General features: G+C 41.6%; 1 pseudogene; it reads right to left on the bottom strand.

Moving 5' to 3' along the window:
• Nucleotides 1–84: 84 nt before the first annotated feature.
• LOC142028036 (protein ELYS-like) overlaps nucleotides 85–23,601 on the bottom strand; it is a 49,115-nt pseudogene continuing 25,598 nt past the window's right edge.

Raw genomic sequence — 23,601 nt, 5'->3', positions numbered from 1 at the left:
GAGTTCTGCAGAGCTTTTCTCTCAACAGGCCAGATCCCCACCAGAAATCAACACCTAGGCTATTTCGGATTAGTTACATGGGAACCGATGAAACTCCAGCAAATAAATGGATTGCACTGACAACCCTGAGAGTTATCTGCGGCTTTATTGACACACTAGGCATGTTCTTGTAATACGATCCATTACAGATCTTAATATTGCAGCACATTTTGATGGGTTTCACTCTTCAAGCATCATAGGACTGCCACCAGGTCCTTGGGGGAAGGCCTCCTCCTCTGTGCTCTCCTCCAGTGCTAATCGTCTCTTTCTGCCCCGACGCCCTGTTCCTGCTGTAGTCCTGGGTGTGCTTGATTCCTCGTTTGGCTGGGCAGCTCTTTGCTCAGGAGCATCCGTTTTTTCTGGTTTAGCATGTGGGACTCCTCTTATTCTTCTGAACATGAAACAACTAGAGTTTTTACTTACTGCTTCTTTCACAATTTGGGAAATCCTAGATTTATTTTTTCTCCTCGACCTCAACAGAGGGGGTGAAAAGACAAATTGAGAAGACAAGTCCGGGTCTATATCCTTAAGCTGCACAGGATGGTCTTCTTTTCCAGCTAAAATGACAAGGCATTCTTAACATTCATGTACGTTATACATAAACGACGGTGACATTAAATTACAGCTAATAATCAAAAGCACAATAGATTCCTGACATAAAAGGTCCAATTGGGTTTATAAAAAATGTGCAGGTATTCTTCGCCTAGTAACTGCCTCTTGAGATCCATTCTTTTACATTATATAGTGAAACAAAAATAAGCCAGTGTAGCCATTTTACCTGCCCTTACATAATGAAAGATACTATGCTCAAGAGGCATCGACAGTCCTTACTCATCTCAAAAAATATTTTTTTATCATGTACTCCAATACAAAGAACCCCATGAGCAGTAACTTCACTAACAAAGTATATGCCCATGAAAAACAATCCTATAACTAAACAGCTGTATAGTTTGTTGCAAGTTGCAGCTCATGTTAAGTTAAAACATTAACAGAATTTGAAAGCATGTCTCCTTTATTTCTCCACTGGGGGGAAGTGATGACAACCACATATTAAGATATGTCCTCCAGTTTTCAAAACAGATAGACATTCAGCTCATGACAAAAAATTAAGCTTAAATTTCATTTCAGTGTACTCAGATCAGCCTCCTCTCCTGTCTCCACCACAGCTAGCCAGGCAGTCATACAGAGTTCAGAAAAAAGATGAAATGCCTCTTTCCCAATTTTTTATTTCCTATGGTTATACTCTTACCATACTTAAAGCCATCCTCACAAGCTGTTTTCTGTGGTTTACAAAACAGCAATATGCCCTATTTTGCATATAAACATAGTGCACCTACCTTTACATTTCTTTGTCAGCTTTGTGAGAGGAGGAGAGAAAAGGAAGGACTCTTTTTCCTCAAGAGACAGTTTCTGATGCATAGAAGTTTTGCGGGATCTGGCTCTTGTAAAACGATCTGTTAAAGCATGTCCTGATGGGTTTCTGTCTTCAGGCAGCAAAGGACTGTCACCAGCTCCTTGGGGGAAGGCCTTCTCCCCTGTGCTCTCCTCCAATACTGACTGTCTCTTTCTGCCCCGATGCCCTGTTCCTACTGTAGTCCTGGGTGTGCTTGATTCCTCGTTTGGCTGGGCAGCTCTTTGCTCAGGAGCATCCGTTTTTTCTAGTTTAGCATGTGGGACTCCTCTTATTCTTCTCTTAGGAGTATCGAGGATTCCCACTTTCCCACCTGCACACATGTCTTCCTGAGCAGAGAGAGATTCTGTGTCTGCCAGGAGATTTTGTGCCTGCTTCCTAGCACTTCTCCTCGGAGTGACGGGAAGTTTGAATTCTGTTTGAGGAAGCGATGATTTAGACAGATCAAGGTCAGAATTTTCTGAAACTTCTGATGAACTCGTCTTTCTTCTTCTGCCTCTTTGAGTTGCCACCGGTAAAAGGAGTTGGGCACTAGGCTGCACCTCTTGATCCTTGACAATATTTTCCATAAATTGTAAATTAACGCTTTTCAGTTTTCTTGCACTTCTGCTGGGACTGACTGACGTTTTTATCTTATGACCCGTGTCAGTCTGGCCAGTTTCTTGACCTCCTGCTGAACTTTTCCCTCCTCTAGTCCTTTGGGAAGTAGCAGAAGCGATAACGCTACCTTCAGCAAGAGAAGTTTCCTCATTAGCCTCTCCCAAGAGTTCAGCTGCAGCTTCCTTCGCTCTCCTTAATCTTCTTCTTGGAGTAGCGGCTACGGACTGTGTAGGGAGGGACAATGTTTGTCCATCAGAAAGGCTGCTTTCTACTTTTCCTGCAGTACTTGGTTTAGGCTTCCTGCCTCTCCTAGGAGTAACAGGCATCACAAGCGTTTGCTCCTCTTGAGCATTTTCTTCCGTTTGAAGACTAGAAGTCTCAGGTGCTTCTTTTGTTCGCCTGCTACTTCTCCTAGGAGACAGTGCAAACAGACCTGGTTTGCCTGTCTTCAGTAGCTGCTGAGTGCCTGCCGATGGAGTACTTAGCCTTCTACTCAGCTGTCCCCTTGCACGTGTTCTAGGAGCGATGCCGTACTCTACTTGACGTACGCTGGTTTCGTCTTCCACTCCTTCCGGCACAGTTCTTAAGGGAGCTTTTGCCTTCTGGAATCCAGTTACCTTTTTACCTATGGTTTCATGAATAGATTGTTCTGCAACTTCAGATGTAAATTCTTTACTTCTTGTGTCTTTGATTGCATCCGGTAAGTTCTCAGCAGTAGCTGCCTTAATGGGTTCAGGCACATACGGGAGCGACTCTGCAATATTTTGAGATGCCTGATCACTAGTTACAGTGGACACCGACTTGGTAACATGTTCTTGGTTTTCAGTATTGCCTAAACTGTTGACAGGTTTTTCCTCTGTTGTTGTGCCAGCTGCTTTAGAAGCATCTACTAATGTAGGGTCTCCCATCTCTGCTTCACCTTCTTCTCCTTCCAAGACTAAAGTAAAATTATTCTGAGATAGAAAAAGCTCTCCATCTCCCTCAGCTGCATCACATTCACCATCTCTGTTATCAGGCAAATGACATGCAAACTGTTGCTCTGTACTATCATAGCTGTACTGAAGATTGCCTGAGGGATGTAGTTCACTACATGGTGATGTTTCAGGTGCTTCTTCTGAGGTTTGTGCCTTAACCGCACCGTCTTCAAGAACCTAAAGTTAAAAAAGGTCTCTTAATGCAGTATCAGTTACCAAACAGACTAACTTCAGGCTGAGCTAGATGAAGCTGAGGACACTGAAATGCTGCTTTTCCTTTCCGATCACCACCAAATGTAAAGTTAGAAACATACCATGTACTCTCTACTACAGGTAAAAGTTTATGCGTTTAAGGGACAGAGAACAGAGTATCCCGTGTATGCAATCACATGCTCCATTTCTGATACTTCTGTTCATGACTAACGATTTGCCACCACCCGTGAACAAAGTGAGCAGTTTTACAATACAAGCTGTACACCCAGCTGGCAGTAATCATCACATTGCAGTACTTTCCGCACTGACTACAAATCCACACAGAGTGACCGACTCTGCATCTAACGGGGCAAAGTACAACGATGTCCCCCAAGCTTAAAGTTTCGCTCATCATAGGTGTCACCGCAACACTTAGTCAAACTGGCCAGGTATCACATCGCACAACTCAACACCGCACTTTAAGGAATCACTTGGATTGCAGGAGACAACACATAGATTCTAAATACCTCCATCGCAGCCTTTGTAGCTCCCCGTACTGAGCAATTATTCTCTCCTGCTAGAGCCACATGAGACACTCAAGCTTTTATGCTGAGAGCAAAAGTAGTCTCTGTTATGTATTTCAAGTGACTCAGGTGGCCAAGGTAATTTAATCAACGCGTGAAGACCTTTGCCCAACCCTCTAAGTTATAGGGCTAGCCAAAGAGGGCAGAAGGAGGAAGCCACTCAGCGGGAGTCTCCATAGAATCTGCTTATTTTCTTGCCTCCTGCCTTGCCAAAAGTTGCTAAAGCATCATCTTTGATCGTATTCTTAAACAGTTGTTCAACCCTAAACAAGACCTGAACGACATGCAGGAGACCTCGCATAGGACCATGCTGGTTTCAGCAGCCCAAGGATATGCAAATTTTCAAAGTCCTCAAACACTATTGGAATTAGCCTGGCAGAGAAGGGGAAGATGCGGGAAGATTTCTCCTCCCTAGGCTGGCTCCCCAAGGAGAAAAGGTAAAAAGTGGAATCATTAACAGTCTCCAGGCGATGGCACCCGAAGGACGGAGATGCCCCCCATAGGCGGGCTCGCCGAGGAAAAAAGCTAAAAGCTGTAATTACTGATAGTTTCCGATGGATGGCTCCCGAAGTACGAAGGTGACGGCAATACCGAGTACAAATACCAGACTAGTTTCACGACCACCAGCAATTCTACCCTGTCATAAGCCGGCGTTACAAAGTGCAACGACAGGGTAACTCCAGCCCGGTTCCCACCGGCCATTAACAGCACGGCAGGGAGCACAGACTGCAAGCGAGGTATTAGCGCAAATTTGAGAACAAGTGCATGTAGTTGCGCAACACGCATCTAGCAACATGCCACGCTTCAAAGCTAAATTCGAGAAATACTAGTCATAGAATCATAGAATCGTAGAATCATTTAGGTTGGAAAAGACCTTCAAGATCATCGAGTCCAACCATTAACCATGCCCACTAAACCATGTCCTGAAGTACCCTGTCCACTCACTTTTTGAATATCTCCAGGGATGGTGACTCAACCACTTCCCTGGGCAGCACATGCCAATGTTTGACAACCCTCTCAGTCTGCATAAACTTTCCTTTTATGCTTACAAATCTACGACCAAGAAAGTAGTAAGTAGTTTGTCCTAAATTCAGTGAAGGTAGACAAGCCAAAAAGACACGTTTACGTATAACTCAGTAAGAACCACTCATAACGAAAGCAGGAAAACCTTCACTCTACTGCTACAGGAATGACTGCAGCAGCTTTGTGACCGTCTCACGTACCGGCTCCCTTCTTCCCATCACAAATTCTCCATTTACTCCCATAAGTGAGTGATTTATGTATTCCCAAGTCTATAATCATCTTCTCTAGAGCGTTGTCCTAAACCCCAAAGCCGAGACGAGCGACGTAAGCGACTGCCTATTCAACTTCATCTGAAATCTGCGACACCGAAAAGCATCTTCTGTTGCTTGAGACCAATCTATTTGTGCTACGCCTACCTTTCAGTTTGTATTTCACTCTAACTATTACTAATTCCCGTGAGTACAACCCTACAGGAAATCGACAGCATACTCTATGTGGTACTTAGAGGACATCCACAATGAATCCAAATCACTCATCGGCCCCAGCAGAAGTGAGAACAATGGGGAAAACCTGCCACAACTGAGGAATCTCTGGCTCTGATTTTCAGCCCTTGTGAACAACCTTTTAAAATTCATACTTTACAAAGTTGAGATGTTAAAACCCCCGCATTTTCACACGCACACAAAAAGAGTTTTAGGCAGCTGGAAATATCTTGACACTGAAATTAACTCATTACTGGGAATTCTCTTTATGTTAATAAGGAACAAATAGCAAAGGATCTAAGCACCCAAATCATTCTGAAAATGAGTTTGGTTCCCACGCCATTTTGTCATTTGGTAAACGGCCTCCGGTATTGAAAAGCTGCACTCCCCAGCTTTTCTTATTGTCTTTAACATTAAAACTATTTCTTTTTTTAAGTCAAATAAGAAACATTTACAGTCTAGCAAACCAAATGAAGGCATGGTGATTTTAAAAAATATTTAGGCGGGTTTTGGCACTCCTACAGCTCTCAAAGGCCCAAGTCTTGACAGGTTCTATTCTGTGTTATCGGTACAGCAAATGCGTAGGAGAAAAACCTATCTGCCCTTACCCAACGAGGTTTGGACTTGTGTTACCCAGCTAAAGAAACTGAGACGGTTTTGCATGCCTTCTAATCGTCAGTTAGACAGGACTGTCCTCAATTTGCAAGGTGTTTTCTCTTTAGTAGAAAATGGGGAAATAGTTTACTTACATTAATTTCCTCAGTTTTAGGAAGATTGTTAGAAACAGTTACTTCTTCCTGTGGAAAAGGAACGTTTCCTTCATCTCCAGCTGCTTCTGGGTTACGTTCTTCAGGTAAATCCACACACTTCCCCTCAAGGCAATTTTCTGAATGAGTACTGACCACTTCCTCGCTGTCAAGGATACGTATCACAGCTGGAAGAGATTTATATCATTTTAACTTAACTGCTCTATAAATGAGATGCGTTTAAGCAACAGGAAGTAACAGAGGGAGCAGGAGCCAAGAATACAGTTCTCCATCCTGCCACATACATCGGGCTTTCCCCAAACGCTAGAAACCAGAACCATCTACCCGGCAGCTAGTAATTCTTCACAGCCTGAGTACTGAGGGATGCATCATCTTTCAAAATAGTAACTCAAGCAGCAGATCCCATAGCACACAAATTAGTAGTGGTGTACAACACCGAAATACATAATGATCTCTCCTTCTAATATTTGACATTCTACCCGTTTTCTCAGTACCTTTATCCAGAACAGGAACATTGGCTATGCATTTTCTACAAGGACTTTCTCTGAGGAGGGTATTCTTCTCTCTACAGTTTAATGAAAGGTAGCAGTAACATGCTAGTACTACTTCAGTCTGAGACACCTGTAGCGCTATGGCAAACTGCATGTTTTACTTGAGGCCTTCAGCTGCCTTAACTCACATAACATCTCCCACATACTGTACGTACATTCACCCTCTGCCTGCAGGGATTCAGAAAGCTGTGGGTTTGTTGCAACTGGTATGGCTTTTTCTTCTGATGAAGAGGACATTTTGGACTCCTGCTGGTTTGCTTCACTGCATGAGCAGAAAGAGAGAAATCCATCACAAAGCTTCAAAACAAACCTTGAAGAGCTTTACAAATTACTTTCTCACTGTAAAGTCTTCCAGTTTCCAAACAGAAAAAAACTAAGGAAAATGAGAAATTCCTTTACCAACACTTCGACATTCAATTCCCGACTCATCTTGTGCAACGAATCAAGTACTTAACATTCTTCCCAGCTATCTCACACTGGATAATAACATAACAACAGAGTTGTATTAAAGAATAATATATTCTTTGTCTTCTGTAGAAAGAGTGCAACTGCCATACTCGAGGTCTAGAACCAACTGAACAAAAGTTTGTGCCACTGTAAGTTACCACTTGAAATTAAGGGTTATTTCATCGCTAACGTCTCTCACTAAGCAGTTGCAGCTTTTAAAGTACCTGGTGAGAAAACTGCTTCCCTTTCCAGAAACAAACAGGTGCTAATTGACCACACACAGAAAATAGAAACTAAGTGTATAAATTACTGCCAGAAAGTAGTCAAGCCCCACAATAAACCCACTAAAGTTACAGGAATCTCAGGTGTAATTTGCACCGACATAACATTCAGACAAAAGCAGGGCTTCTCTTCACAGTACCTGCTTAGTAACCCCCTCAAACTGTAAAAAGGTGCATATAGCCTGCTGAACAAAATCCTTATCCCGCTACTTTGGGGTCTGCAATGATTTGAGAAAAAAAGGCTCAAACTGACAGCTCGTCAATTTGACTTCTCTTCATGCCACATTAGTTCTGTCCACAGACAGAAAGGAACAGGAAACCTGTTGTATTTAAGAACACAGGAGAGAACCAATACCAGCTCAAAAATCATAGTTTTCAAACACAGGAAAGCCAGCAGTCACATGTTGTGTGAACCTAAAGGTGTATCTATATTTCATAAACTTACCCTTCACTTGCAGTCCCAGAAGTAGCAGCCTCAGCAGCTTTAAACAACCATTTACCATCCTCAGGAAGGGTAAGACGGTCAGCATTTGATTCTTCCACAAATCCTACAAAAACAGACAGATGGGTGACTTCCCTGTTGCACTTAACATCATTTCTTTCAAAATGCTCATATGATTTTCAAGAGAGCCGTAACGCATTTCACCTAGGATGGTGATCTAACAAAATAACGCTACCAAGACTTCAACTGCACAGAAGGTCTGAGTTCTTCTGTCCAGTAAAACCAGAAGTCTGATGCATAGTTTCCGTCAAGAAAACAACATGGCCATTGACATTCTGTTTACAAACTCAACTTGATATGTTACTGACCTAATACATAAAAACCTCAGGAAACATCCCTCCTTCTTAAAATTGGGTCAGAAGTTTTTCTTATTTCTCTTTGGATATTTAACTCATCCCAGCAATGCTTCTTTCCTTTCCTGATTTCGTTTCCCCTCTTCTACAAGAATGCATCTAAGGTCGTCTCCTGTTCTTTTCTCTAGCGGTTGACTGGTGGTGTTGAAACCCAACTGCTTGCTAGCCTGTTTTTCTCTCAACAGGCCAAATTCTAGAAACACCCTCCTCCTTTTCTTCTTTGTTTCTGCCATCTGCTTCCTCCAGATCCAACAATTACCTTTGCAGACAGTACGCAGGACTGGGATAATTTTGCTAGCTCAGCCCAAACAAGAGCTATACTGACTGCCCCCTAACGCTTCCAGAGGACTGAAATTGTACAGAACTGTTTGTACCATAGTCCGGCAATGACAAACTTTCTTCATAAGGTTATTCTTTAATGATTAGGACCTTATCATTGTTTTTAAGGAAAAGCACCCTTGATTTCTTGTCCAAACACAGGGCAGCTAAAAGCAGACAGGCAAATGTTTTGACCTATCTTACTAGAAACACTCAGACCTGGAGAACCCCTTTTACCCATGTACACGGAGTCCCTGTCTGGGCACTGCTCTTATTGAAAAAGAAAAGGAGCTGAGGAGCTTCAGGAGCAGCAGTGACTCTCCAGGATCCTCCGGAATCATCTCAGGCTTAGGACTGAATCAGGCTGCATATGATGCACTGATACCGGAGTACACGCTCCCCGCTACAAACTGTTTCGAGACCTCGGACGCAGAACTCCGACACTTGCATACCTCTCCCAGGAATAGCAAACTTTTGTTCTAAGGAGCTGAGCGGACTGAGCTCTGTTTGTCCAATCCTGACTGTAGCTGTGTTTACACATCTTCTCCCTGTTCCTGCACCACTGTCATTCCCAGCTCTTCATCACTGCTCACCACCTAGTGAGCTACATCTCTTCTAATCTGCCAGCAGACCTGCTCATATGAACACATCCTCAGCAGCTGCACTGGCTTGAATGAGTTGAATTGAGCTGAATTACCAAAGACCAGCTGAAATAGGTTTGGAAAAGGCTGCAGAAGCTGTTGAGCCAGCAAAAGGAGCAAACATGGCTGTAATGAGAAGCAGATACACAAGCAGACTCACTTCCCAAAGAAAACTACTTAACTGAGCACTAACGAGGGGGGTAAAAAAACAAAACAACAAAAAATTACCTATCTAGTCAAAGCACGCCATAGGCTAAACGTGCTGTAAAAAAACCTGCAGCCTACAGAAGTCCCCCTAAAACAGAACCAGAAGCCTAAGTTTTCAGCTTGTACCCCTCTCAAAACTCCCACAAGTCGCTGCTGCCTCTCCGCTGCAATTACACACAAGAAATGCCAGCCAAAAGCAGTATACATGCAGAATGTCCACGAGACCTAAAAAAGGGCTCAAAACACAGTGGCAATTTTAAAAGCCTAGGACAAGGAAGTGCCTCGGACATTTGTGAATGCTCATCATGGACTGTTGCACCTGTCAGTAATTTAGCCTTTTGAAGACATTTGAAAAATGCAGAAGCTTAGGTTATCATAGCAGGAAACACACCAGCTGCTTTTCTCAGTTCTGATGAATCTGGTTGTCCCATCGGGAAGGGTTTCTCTTCAACTATTTCACTGTCTTCCTCCTTCTCCAGTTCTTCAAAATCGGCAGTTTCTTCAGCGGAAGAATTAGCTGGATTAGCAGCTATAAAGATGACTTCATCTTCAAAATCGCCAGGTGATTTTGCATCATGATACTCCAAAGCAGCTTGGTCTGACCTGGCAGAGAAGTTACTGTTTTCTTTGCTGACATCCGTTTTCTCCAAACCGTCTCCAGACTCTTCCACTTCAGCACCACCTTCCTCGGGATTGCTCAGAGGAAACAGAGCTGGTTTATCTCTACTTTCCGACCAAGCATCCTCCACCACTCCGTGATGATGCTCAGATGAAACTCCAGATGGTGCTTTGTTATCTTCCGTTACCTTTATTTTTTAAAAAGAAAGTTCACAATCAAGATCACACATATGCTTTTTGTCAAAGCAAGACAAAAAAAAAGAACAAATATATACCGATATTTGTCAGTTTTGCAAGTGTCGCCTTAAGCAAGGCGCTACAAAATTAGTTCTCATGCTAGCACTATCTTAGCTTTTAAAGCAGAGTGTAAAAACCAATCCCACTGTTGACTGCTTATTGAGTTTCCACAACCTTGGAGAATTAAGATGAAGTGGGCTTTGTAAGTGCTTGCTTACCCTGTCATCTCAAGGCTGTTCATTGGGTTCACTACTGTGTTTTCAAGAAGAGGGAGCTTTGCATACCTAAAATCATAACTCCAAGATTTCTCTTTTTTTATGCTTGCCTTTTCAGCTTGTATGCACTACTAACATATTTTAGCGTTCACTATGCCTGTGGCGTGGAACAAGTAAATTAATCCGGCCACACTGCACTATTACTAAGAACTTCCTACAGGAGAGAGAGCCTCTTCTTACAGTTGACTAGCTCTTTATAACAGGCAATAACAGGTACGATAAAAACAGGTTAAGACAATTTGTTAGTACAGGTACGGAAAGCTCCTCCAGGTAGATACTAGCTTTGGAACATTATTTTGGCAACTGCATGACGAGCTGAATCAGGGAAGCCACCTGACAGAACAAAAGGAGGAGCAGAAGGGGGCAACTTCCAGGTGGACAGACTTCATTTGACAACTACACAAATGCTATCGCTGGTGCAAGGCAAGAAGCAAAACCAAGAACTTTAGGGCTAGAGAAGAGACAGCCATACAGCTCTCTTCATCGGCAGTCTATTTTTACCATAGCTTAAGGAAACCCAGGCCTTGCAAAAAGAGAGACTGAGAGTAAATGCAGCTCATGACTTTTGTTGCTTTCAGAGGTGTTTCATTCACAAAGCTTAACGAACCCAAACAACTGACTCAATCTGTATTCCTTACCCTCCTGCCATACCACCATTTCAAAAGGTATAGCGGGAAGCTGCACACATGCAATTTGGAACAATCACAGCGCCTAGTGATGCTGGAGTAAAAACCACCAAGGTGGCTGGTATTTGTTAAGAATATGTTCCTGCAGGCAGGTGATGTTACAGAAGGTCTAACATAACCTTTTTGGACCAAATTCAAGTCTGCCGTTCTGATTTGCTATTCCAGTTCTCAATATAAGGAGTATTGGAAAACTTGAAAAAAACTAAATCAAATCACAGTCTGTAAAGCCTTTAACTATAAAGATCACTAACTACAGGCCAGCTTACCCCAACAGTCCATTTTGCATTCAAGTTCTCTTCCCTGAAAGATACTCTACGCTCCTTTGCTCGTAGAGGAGGAGGTAGAGATCGTCCTGGAGATGCAGAAGGAGTTGCTAGGGGTGTAGTGCGAAGGCTGGATCTGAGAATAGACCGAGGAGTAAACACAGGAAAACCAGAAGCAGCTGTGGCCAAAACTTTTGTTACTGTTGATAACGGCTTTGGTCTTGCGACTGTAAAGCAAGAGGGGAAAAAATATCAGCCTTGTGTGATCAAAGTCGTGGTCAGTTGTCCATTGTATTTCCCTCCTCTAAAGAATTACCTTCTCTTGAGACCGATGAAGGCAAGTGGTAAGGCTTGGCTCTCTCTCTGGCCAGCTTCCTTTGAACTCTAGGAAGGATCTTGCCACATTGGTGCAATGTAGAATTCCTGGCAACTGCTCTCTCTCTCAAGCCAGGCTCACGATCATTCTGATGAACAAAAAGCATAAAGCAAGAAGGTAACTGATTACAAGAAGTTCACTGCACACAACTAAAGTATTAGTTCAAATTAAACCGAGTTTGTACCAGCAGAGAGGACAAAGTTTAGCCTCTGCACTGCTGTTTTTTCCAAAGGGACAAAAAACTTAATGGTATAAAAACCATGCATTTTATGTTTCTTATGAATCTACTGGCTTCTTTCTTCTTTTTTTTTTTAATTAATGCAACATAAAATGTTAGCGTTCAAATTAACTTCCTGAAGAAACAAGGATATGGCATCTTCTTGTCACAAGCATCAATACGTAGAATCCCTGCAAAAAGCCATCACTGAATTTGACAGAGACTGACATCGCTTAACTGGCATCACTTACGTTGTCATTCCCTTAAGTGGATTAAGAAACTGAAGCATATACATTCTTGCTTGTCGGTATGCAAGTCAAACTCCACAGAGCTATCGAGCACTTAGACAATGAGATGGTTAAGCTACAAATTGCATCTCTAAGGATCTATGTGTACTCAGAAGTCCAATTTTTAACTTACACTCGTTTTTATTGCATGGAACAAAGTATTTCACAAAGCTATGGGACAATGTGCGTACGGCAGTTAACTTAGAACTAAACTTTCCCTCTTCAAGACTGTTCCCAACGTCCTGCATCCAAAAGGATTCTACGTCCAATAACCACACGCATGCGGGAAATATTCCACAGTCTGAATCGAACAGGGTTTGTGTTAAATACTTCGGTGGTTTCATGTTAAACAAAGCTTACAGGCTTTTGCTTCGGTTGGTTGATCCTGTTTTCTAAAACACAAACCTTAACCACAAGAGGTGTCTCCAGTAAATTCAGCTCCGATGCTCTTGAAAAATTCTTTTGTGAGATGGAACCAAGCATATTTGATTTCAGTGGGCTGGATGCCATGAATGAAGTAGAAGCGCTGCATGGTGACTGCCAGCTACCACCCTGTGCTGCAGAACTTGAAGGAACAGGACGAACCACCAAATCCGGCAATCTGTGAAGATACACAATTGAAAATATGAACATAAATAAATACATGAAATAAAATCTTGAGCTGCACTCAAGACATCTGAGATGATACATAACAAAAACATTCAATGAACAAGAAATACAGGTGAACCCGCACTGCTGGGCTGATGGATCAGGCCCATGAACAAGTTACAGGCCTTCTCTTGTTTTTTCATGATTTCGTGACATGTCACACTTAATTTCCTAAATCCCTGCCATCTGAGGCAAGAGTAATGCAATTTTACGTTGCACCAGTGATGTAATTCTCATGTCAGAAGAAAATTCCTCTGCATTTCAATGCTGGGGCCACTTCAAATTCTCCACTTAGTTGTGTCCCCAAGCCGACCTTTTCTTTAACAGGTACAAAGCTAAATTTTGTTAACGGGTGTCCCAACAAATGCGTCGGGCAACTCTGCATCAGGGAGAGGACGTGTTATGACTGGTGGTTCTGTAGCTCTAGGCCTAGAATTAAAAGGAAAATGTAACTGACTTGCACTCCCCTCAAGTCCAAACGTACCAGAATTCAAGTTTCACCTTGAATATACTACCTCTAGGAAAATCATCTGACAACTGCTAGCTTCTTTTTTGCTCTTTATAATTCTGCCTGGTTTTGAGTGAAAAAAAAAAGAAAAAGGCAGAAACGAAGCAGAAGCTGGGCACAAAGTGGTAAAAGATTGCTATTTGATCACACAATCAAGTCTACCAAAACCTGTACACCAATAGCTTGTTGGCAATCATGGGTTTCGTTTCAGCTACCTTAAATTCTGTAAACACTTTTACTGTAATGTAAATAGATGTATTCGCATAAATGAGACTATCATAGCAGAAGAACTCTCGCTCCAAGTATTACTTACGATGAATCGATTCTTAAATGTTATATCTTGTAGGTGCAAAAAAAGCCAAAGAAAGCTTTATTCAGGTGCCCCTTCCCTCCAAAACACTAACATAATTCAAGTGGATTTCTCTCTCTCTCCCTCTCTCCAAACACGCAGCTCAAGACTAAACTTTGTTAAAAGGCTGCTTACCTCTCACGGCATGAGCAACTGGTTTCCTGCTCATTTCCTACCCCTACTTCTCCAATTTTGGACAATACATTACTGATGAACGTTGCTCTTGTACGCACATTTCCTGCATTTGCTTGTTTTGTTACTGTTGATAACGGCTTTTGTCTTGCGCCTGTAAAGCAAGAGGGGAAAACATATCAGCCTTGTGTGATCAAAGTCGTGGTCAGTTGTCCATTGTATTTCCCTCCTCTAAAGAATTACCTTCTCTTGAGACCGATGAAGGCAAGTGGTAAGGCTTGGCTCTCTCTCTGGCCAGCTTCCTTTGAACTCTAGGAAGGATCTTGCCACATTGGTGCAATGTAGAATTCCTGGCAACTGCTCTCTCTCTCAAGCCAGGCTCACGATCATTCTGATGAACAAAAAGCATAAAGCAAGAAGGTAACTGATTACAAGAAGTTCACTGCACACAACTAAAGTATTAGTTCAAATTAAACCGAGTTTGTACCAGCAGAGAGGACAAAGTTTAGCCTCTGCACTGCTGTTTTTTCCAAAGGGACAAAAAACTTAATGGTATAAAAACCATGCATTTTATGTTTCTTATGAATCTACTGGCTTCTTTCTTCTTTTTTTTTTTAATTAATGCAACATAAAATGTTAGCGTTCAAATTAACTTCCTGAAGAAACAAGGATATGGCATCTTCTTGTCACAAGCATCAATACGTAGAATCCCTGCAAAAAGCCATCACTGAATTTGACAGAGACTGACATCGCTTAACTGGCATCACTTACGTTGTCATTCCCTTAAGTGGATTAAGAAACTGAAGCATATACATTCTTGCTTGTCGGTATGCAAGTCAAACTCCACAGAGCTATCGAGCACTTAGACAATGAGATGGTTAAGCTACAAATTGCATCTCTAAGGATCTATGTGTACTCAGAAGTCCAATTTTTAACTTACACTCGTTTTTATTGCATGGAACAAAGTATTTCACAAAGCTATGGGACAATGTGCGTACGGCAGTTAACTTAGAACTAAACTTTCCCTCTTCAAGACTGTTCCCAACGTCCTGCTTCCAAAAGGATTCTACGTCCAATAACCACACGCATGCGGAAAATATTCCACAGTCTGAATCCAACAGGGTTTGTGTTAAATACTTTGGTGGTTTCATGTTAAACAAAGTTTACAGGCTTTTGCTTCGGTTGGTTGATCCTGTTTTCTAAAACACAAACCTTAACCACAAGAGGTGTCTCCAGTAAATTCAGCTCCGATGCTCTTGAAAAATTCTTTTGTGAGATGGAACCAAGCATATTTGATTTCAATGGGCTGGATGCCATGAATGAAGTAGAAGCGCTGCATGGTGACTGCCAGCTACCACCCTGTGCTGCAGAACTTGAAGGAACAGGACGAACCACCAAATCCGGCAATCTGTGAAGATACACAATTGAAAATATGAACATAAATAAATACATGAAATAAAATCTTGAGCTGCACTCAAGACATCTGAGATGATACATAACAAAAACATTCAATGAACAAGAAATACAGGTGAACCCGCACTGCTGGGCTGATGGATCAGGCCCATGAACAAGTTACAGGCCTTCTCTTGTTTTTTCATGATTTCGTGACATGTCACACTTAATTTCCTAAATCCCTGCCATCTGAGGCAAGAGTAATGCAATTTTACGTTGCACCAGTGATGTAATTCTCATGTCAGAAGAAAATTCCTCTGCATTTCAATGCTGGGGCCACTTCAAATTCTCCACTTAGTTGTGTCCCCAAGCCGACCTTTTCTTTAACAGGTACAAAGCTAAATTTTGTTAACGGGTGTCCCAACAAATGCGTCGGGCAACTCTGCATCAGGGAGAGGACGTGTTATGACTGGTGGTTCTGTAGCTCTAGGCCTAGAATTAAAAGGAAAATGTAACTGACTTGCACTCCCCTCAAGTCCAAACGTACCAGAATTCAAGTTTCACCTTGAATATACTACCTCTAGGAAAATCATCTGACAACTGCTAGCTTCTTTTTTGCTCTTTATAATTCTGCCTGGTTTTGAGTGAAAAAAAAAAGAAAAAGGCAGAAACGAAGCAGAAGCTGGGCACAAAGTGGTAAAAGATTGCTATTTGATCACACAATCAAGTCTACCAAAACCTGTACACCAATAGCTTGTTGGCAATCATGGGTTTCGTTTCAGCTACCTTAAATTCTGTAAACACTTTTACTGTAATGTAAATAGATGTATTCGCATAAATGAGACTATCATAGCAGAAGAACTCTCGCTCCAAGTATTACTTACGATGAATCGATTCTTAAATGTTATATCTTGTAGGTGCAAAAAAAGCCAAAGAAAGCTTTATTCAGGTGCCCCTTCCCTCCAAAACACTAACATAATTCAAGTGGATTTCTCTCTCTCTCCCTCTCTCCAAACACGCAGCTCAAGACTAAACTTTGTTAAAAGGCTGCTTACCTCTCACGGCATGAGCAACTGGTTTCCTGCTCATTTCCTACCCCTACTTCTCCAATTTTGGACAATACATTACTGATGAACGTTGCTCTTGTACGCACATTTCCTGCATTTGCTTGTTTTGTTACTGTTGATAACGGCTTTTGTCTTGCGCCTGTAAAGCAAGAGGGGAAAACATATCAGCCTTGTGTGATCAAAGTCGTGGTCAGTTGTCCATTGTATTTCCCTCCTCTAAAGAATTACCTTCTCTTGAGACCGATGAAGGCAAGTGGTAAGGCTTGGCTCTCTCTCTGGCCAGCTTCCTTTGAACTCTAGGAAGGATCTTGCCACATTGGTGCAATGTAGAATTCCTGGCAACTGCTCTCTCTCTCAAGCCAGGCTCACGATCATTCTGATGAACAAAAAGCATAAAGCAAGAAGGTAACTGATTACAAGAAGTTCATTGCACACAACTATCTCTGCTATTTCTAATTAGTGAATACATTTCCTCCACAGATACTGTATAATACCGCCACTGCACAGAGGAGCAGCAAGTTCTACTCCTTGGCACACACCAATTTCACCTGGTAATTTCAGCAAAGGGCAAGGCAGACTAGGATAAGAACAGAACCTACAACTTCAAGTTGAAACAATTCTGGCACTCGGCAGAACCTCACTCCGATACGCTTGTTCTCACCTGCAATTTTCAAATGGCTTACGAAATAGCAGGCTTTCCCTTGTTTTTCCTGAAACACCAATGTCCGAGATGACTGAATATTCAGGGCAACTGCAAATTACAGTGGACGCAATGATGTGAATATTAAAACAAGTAAGAAAAGGCTACCTAGACACACCTTCTGGCCAAATGAAAGTTTTCAAATGCAGGACCTAAACCTTCCAAGACCACCTTATAAGTGCGATCCACTGGAAAACTATGGTTCCGGAACACAGAAAATGTATCACAGATTCATAACAGAAGTTCGCAAAACGCAAAATTTAATCTGGCTGTTTTGAGAAACAGAAGTTAGATAAGAATTTCTGTCATCAAAGGGGTAAAACAGAAGTTGTGGAGTCGCAGAGCTCATGCTATAACTGGAGGAAATAAAAAGAAAACCAAACCAGCACACAGATTTTACCTGTGCATTGGCATCCAGACTGCTCTCAGCTAGAAAAATAAAGCTGTGTGCAAGATTCAAGAGGTGACATACAACATACTCTTCATGCCACAGAAAGGAGTGACACAAACAGCGTTCGGCAATCTAAACCATTATTCCTTAGATGCAAACAAACTATTTTAAGTGGAGTCAACAATGGTCTGCAACACTTAGTTTATAACTTCACGCAGTAGCTTTGGAGTAGTGAAATATTTTGTTCAACTTTTAGGTTCAGCTGGAACGGAAAGTGTAGAAACTTATTCCTAGTATTTCAAAGAATGGTATAAAAACCAAAGCGTTGATTTTTATTTTATTTACTACCAAAAATGGTTAGTAACACCTAACAGAAACCTGCACACTTGACAGAACTTGCACGCTTACCGTAAGATTAACGTTCATTGAACGATTCGACTGCAGCGCTGGGATATAGTTGGCACGCTGCACATGGTGGTCTAAAGGAAATCTAAGATTCCGGACAGCAGCATCGCTCTGTAAAATCTTCTCCAAACACTCCTATGAGAAATAACACATTTCAAAAATCTGTTATGATTCTGCCTCTTCTCTTTTCAAAGAGACCATTAAGATTTTTTTCGTGTCCACACTTACTTGTTCAGTGCCTGTGAAAGGTAGCTTCAGTAAGTCTTCCATTAGTCCCATCTCCTGACAGATTTCATACACGTGTTTTAACAGCTCTTCGATGTTTAACCTGGTGGCATGTTGCTGCAACAGACCCCAAGCCTCCACCACGCACCTGTAATTCAATTTTTTGAGATGTAAAGGAATATTAATAGTATCACCAAAAAGATGCCCCCAAACGACTGTATTCAGAGTTTAAAGGGAATTTAGGGCATGGTGATTCGCATTAGTTGTTCTCCACCTTTCACAATATTGGAATGCCAAAACGGTGGGATAGGTTTCTTTACCTATTGGACAACAACACCGTGAGGAAAAGCCGCACTTCACTGCTGCTTGACATTGCTGGCTTCATCATCTGTATGTATCTGAGGGCTCGCCTACGCTCTCCTTGGCACATCAGGGATTGAATAATTCTCCTGTGCTGCCATGACACAGTTTTGATTGTGGCTGGATGAAAGAGCAGGGCCAGTGAATTCTGTAGAGGTTAGAGGTCAGGTGTATTATCATATGCACGTGCACGCACGCCACAAGAACATTCAAAAGTATCTTAAGTAAGGGTGGACGTGTGTCAAATAAACTTAGATGACTAACTACTGTAGATAAAAATTCTCAAGTATTTGCAAAAAAAATAATCCAGTTAGCCATACAGAACAAAGCGAGTGTTTTAAAAGGAGTAATTCACACTTTTCCAGAGTAACCAAATCTCTGTGTACAAACACCACTTTCTATAAATACATTACTAAATAATAAGCTATTCTCCCAGACAAACAGATATATTAACTTTGTGACAGGCAAAGAACAACCTTCAGCATCAGAAAGAACATGAATTAGGTTGAACAGTCACTTCTGCAGTCTTCTGCCTCAAACCTTGCTGCTATGATCATAGTTTTAATATTTAAAGTACCTAAAACACTGTCTTTGAGAAAGCGCTCCATCGGTCTGCTGGAAGCAACCTAAATGGATGGCTTTGAAAACTCAAGTATCAAGCATGATTAAAGTTGATTTCTTCTTTGTTTTAATCCATTTCCTGTCAAAGTGGCTAAAAGAGAATTTCAGATTATAACTTATTGCTAAAGATGTCGAAGCAGTATGACAAAAGGGCTTCTAATGTTGTAGCACCTGTTATTAGCTAAGCACCGATTTTTTAAAATCATTTTACAGATTACAGCTTTGGACTGTAAGGGATGTCTAACTGAACTGTAACGTACTTACTTCGTAATCATTGTGATCTAGAAGCCAAAAACCTTCAACAAGCTTAACAAGTCCCCAAGGGATAGCAAAGGCAGTTGGGAAGGAGTCGATTGAAGTCTCTGTTTTATTCGGAAAGGAACACGTGATATCTAGCAGCAAGTAAATTGTCTGACATCAAGTATCTAGTTAAGGCTAATCAATTTGGAAGACCAAACACTTATCACATCACGTTTCGAAAAACACAGTGAAGTCAGGATATACAAGTGGTAGGAAGCAGAAAATACTGCCGTATTAGTCTTGCCATTTTGAGCTATTCTAACTTGAGGACGGTCAGGTCCTAACCACAAAACTGCATTCTGAATAAATAGCCACAAAGAAATACTCTTTGATTTCTGTAAGGCATTCAGAAAGGTTAACTTTAGATACTTAAATACTTCCGTTGTTACAAACTCAGGCTCCCTCTTTAGTCACTGGAGCTACCAGTTGGACATTCAAAACACCTGAACATCCAATGCTTAATTATTAAAGCAAACAAATTCTACCGTTGGTTTTTTCCTCATTTCCAGAGTATATAGAACAATGTAAATTAAGGTGTCCTTACAAGACAACGTAGCACTGAATGATTAACACTGGATTTAAAACAGTATGCGGATCACTCATCGGTAGTGTCATTTTCTCTTTCTGACATCCGTTTTTAGGGACATATTCTAATAAGACAGCTCTGGGGTACAACCGTTTTTAAACCCCTTGCTCTCTAGGCTCCCCTCTCGGGTTAGGCAGCAAACAACAAAAAGTAATTCTGTATATTTCAGCAGCTTAAAAATTAAGTTTCTGCCCGATGACTTTTCTCTTCTCTCCCTTTCTTATTCGGTGTGCCTGCACTTCTAACAGAACAAAAGCAAGCACTGCTATCTGGGCTGGAAGACAGATGAATTGGGCAAAAATCAGGTACCGGTTAGAAATCCTTCTGCTCTCAAGCAGCACGTATTACTGCATCATCCTAGTAAGCAGCCATTTGCTACAGGTACGGGTGCTTTAAAAAATTAAACACTGTGCTAAGTTTTGAGAAAAACCAAGGGAGATTTTTATCTTTAACATTTCTCAGTAAACCTGTTTTCGCATGTCAGAAAAGACTTTGCAACAAAACATTAAAAAAAAAATCATAAAGAATCCACGGTACAAAGAAATAAAACAATGCTCCTGTCCACGCCTTCATTCTAAACTAAATGTTTTCACTTGCACTGTGTTGGAAGCATAAATTCAAAAACATTATTAAAGGCGCAGGTGACAAACATTTAAGAACATTTATGTGCATATGCTGAAGGTGTAGTAAAAATAACGAGAAAGGATACAATTGCATGTTTGTAGCTTTCTTCAATGCCTTCTAGCAAATAGAGATCCAGCAGTGCCTGAAAATGAAAAATCAAAAGTTTTTTAAAAACTCCTGTCTTTCATGAATCATGGGCTTTTGGGTGGGGCTTTGGGGGGTTCGTTGCTGTTTTCAGGGAACGTAACACTCACGTGTAAACTAGCAGGTGGGTATTTCCCAGTTCCTCCTTCATCTCTCCGCCACAACTTCTCAACTTGGTCTCCTAACTGGGAAACCATTCCATCAATCATCAAGCAGTCAGAATCCCATTTTCCTCTGGAACAAAAGGTAGCAAGGATTTGGAGAGTCAAACACTAATTCCAGCCTCTCAGTGTAACAGATCTCCTCCAGTCAAACCAAACAGAAAAAAGCTCCCACGAGGCAAAGAAAGTGACAAACACACAAAGGCATGATTATGACTTGAAACGCACATGAAAGAAACGTCCGAGTCAGGTGAAAGATGTTTGTTAGATCATAGTGAATGATTCGAGGAGTTCCAAACAGACATCCTGGAAAGCTCCCCTACTAAGGGACCTTTTCGTTTTCAGGTTCTCTCTTTTGCTGTCTTACTTGTAGTACAAAGGAAGTGTGAACAAAGTTTTTTATGTGCCAGAAATAACCACTCTCCTACTGTCTAACAGAGGAAACGGAACAGTATCAAAAGACCAGGACTATTCTTTAGCGCAAGTCTAATGCCTCCCGTTGGAGTGTCCCAATACACAGCTGTGAGAAGACAACACCGCGGAAAGTTCAGATTTTGTTCTCAGCAGCTCACTTTTGCTACTGAAAAAAAGTTGTTTTCAGAAAGCTGAGCATACAGGTGAAGCTTAGTGTCATCTTAAGCAGCATTTATGTTTCTGTGCACAGACCATTACAACCATGGATGGGTGAAGCTTTAAAAATTGCTTTCTTCACAAGTCCATCACAATCTTTGGCTGACTGCGACACTACCCTTTAATTTCCCCATAATAAGAAGCAGAAAGAGCACACTGGAGGTTGTATGCTTCTAAGGGACATCTGAGCCGGTATGGAAGTTACTTGAGAAGTAAGCTAAGTAAGATGAACTTTAAAGTCAATAGCTACTACACCGCAGCTTGCACCTTAACTCATCTTGCAGCATCCTGTTCTTGTTTGCGGTGCCATAGCCTAAGCTTCTTTAGCTCTTTATTTAGTTTTCAGCACAATTTCCAAAGAAAAATCTATTATCGTCTAATCCAAGGCATATCACCTATATGCTAGTGAGCTAGCGCAGCAAAGAGAGTTCACGTTCAGCAAGTGACTTTTATCCAACAGCCAGTAGAGTGCTAGGTGTGCCAACTACATCGAACTCTGACTATCTCATTAAATCACACAAATGTACTTGTGATTTAGGCCAATACAGTTATTACCCTTGCTCGCTAGTCAATAAACGAGATGAGGTTTGGTTTGGGTTTAAAACTGGCTTTCTTCTCTGTCCAAAACACCTGTTCTGTGAACACCATGCTTTGCTGAACGGGAGATCGCTGACCCTCTCCTGAACACATGACCTTTTTCAGTAGTACCAAATGATACAGATTGGCCGCTGGATTAAGTACGCTACCAAGAAACGATGATGCCAACAAATGGTACTAAGCAGAGGTATACACAAATGTTGTAACACAGGAAAGTAACCTCCGTGTTCAAGAGAACGCATGCATCACTGAAGCGGAGAGGATTGCCGGCAACTGCATTAAGCAGAGCAAATACCAACTGTTGATAGCAAAGCCACTCACTCACTGCCACTTCTGATTTCGCAGTGGAAGTGTTCTCGAGTTCTCCTGTAAGGCTCACCTTGATAAACGCTCAAGTTTCTGTCGATGACCAGTGTAGTAGCTCTGAATCAGAGGGTAATTGTAGAAAGGTCTACCCAAACGCGCATCATCATCTACAGGCAATAAAGTAAAAGCAAGTTAAAGAAGCAATATCACATGTTGAAACTAAAACGTTTGACTAAAAAGACAGAAGATCATACGAGCTAAGCATCAAGAAGCACAGGCAAGCCTCCCACTTTGAAAGAAGCCAATCCTCTTTCTGCCTTTGCTAACGGAGCGGTGAGACACAAGACTCAACTCCTTCTTCTCTCAAGTGCCATTTCAAGTTTACAATTGAGGTAGCATTCAGAACACGTACTGTAAGCAGAAGCTCACTACAGAAAGGACAATTCTCAAAGGGAATGGTTTCTTAAACATGTCATGTGAGCATTTGTGAGACAATGAAGGCTGACAATAGACTTTATAATCCACCCAAATAAAGAAGTATTGCCGAGGTGTATTTTTTCCTCAGGCAATGAATAAAAAGTTCCAAACACGCAGGTAATGCCTTTGCTGTAAAAACAAGCATTCCAGGATTTGTTGTGTAATAGTAATTTGTTTCAAATCCCAAGTCTTGCAAGCTGTGGACACAAGCAACTCCTTCAAGTCAGAGGCTTATTGCTCTTTCTAAGGAACATCCAGGAAAGAAACTGCTTGCATTATTCTACACTAGGTATTTGAAAAAAACAGTAAAATCTCCATTTCACCAGCACAACTTCAGCACTGACAAAACATTTACAAAAACATGGCTAAGCATGTGTTCATCAGAATCACTTACTGGATAGTCTCCCTGTTACAAATGTATTACAGTTCATGCTTACCTAAACCCTCTGGAAGGAGACTGGATCGACAGAACCAGATGACCACTCGTGCATACAAAGAAAGGAGGCCAGTTACCACCTGCTTGTTTGTCAAGTCTGTAAAACCTGAAAAAAAGGCACGAGATGATTCTTGTTATCCAATTCCTTTCATTTTTACAAACCCCCTTTCATCATCCCAAATAGAAAGTATAAAAGTAACGTGGTAGACAT

The sequence above is a fragment of the Buteo buteo genome, unplaced genomic scaffold (assembly GCF_964188355.1).
Source record: "Buteo buteo unplaced genomic scaffold, bButBut1.hap1.1 HAP1_SCAFFOLD_110, whole genome shotgun sequence".
NCBI lineage: Eukaryota > Metazoa > Chordata > Aves > Accipitriformes > Accipitridae > Buteo > Buteo buteo.
Note: the sequence above shows the minus strand (reverse complement) of the source record. Positions and strands in the feature narration are given on the sequence as shown.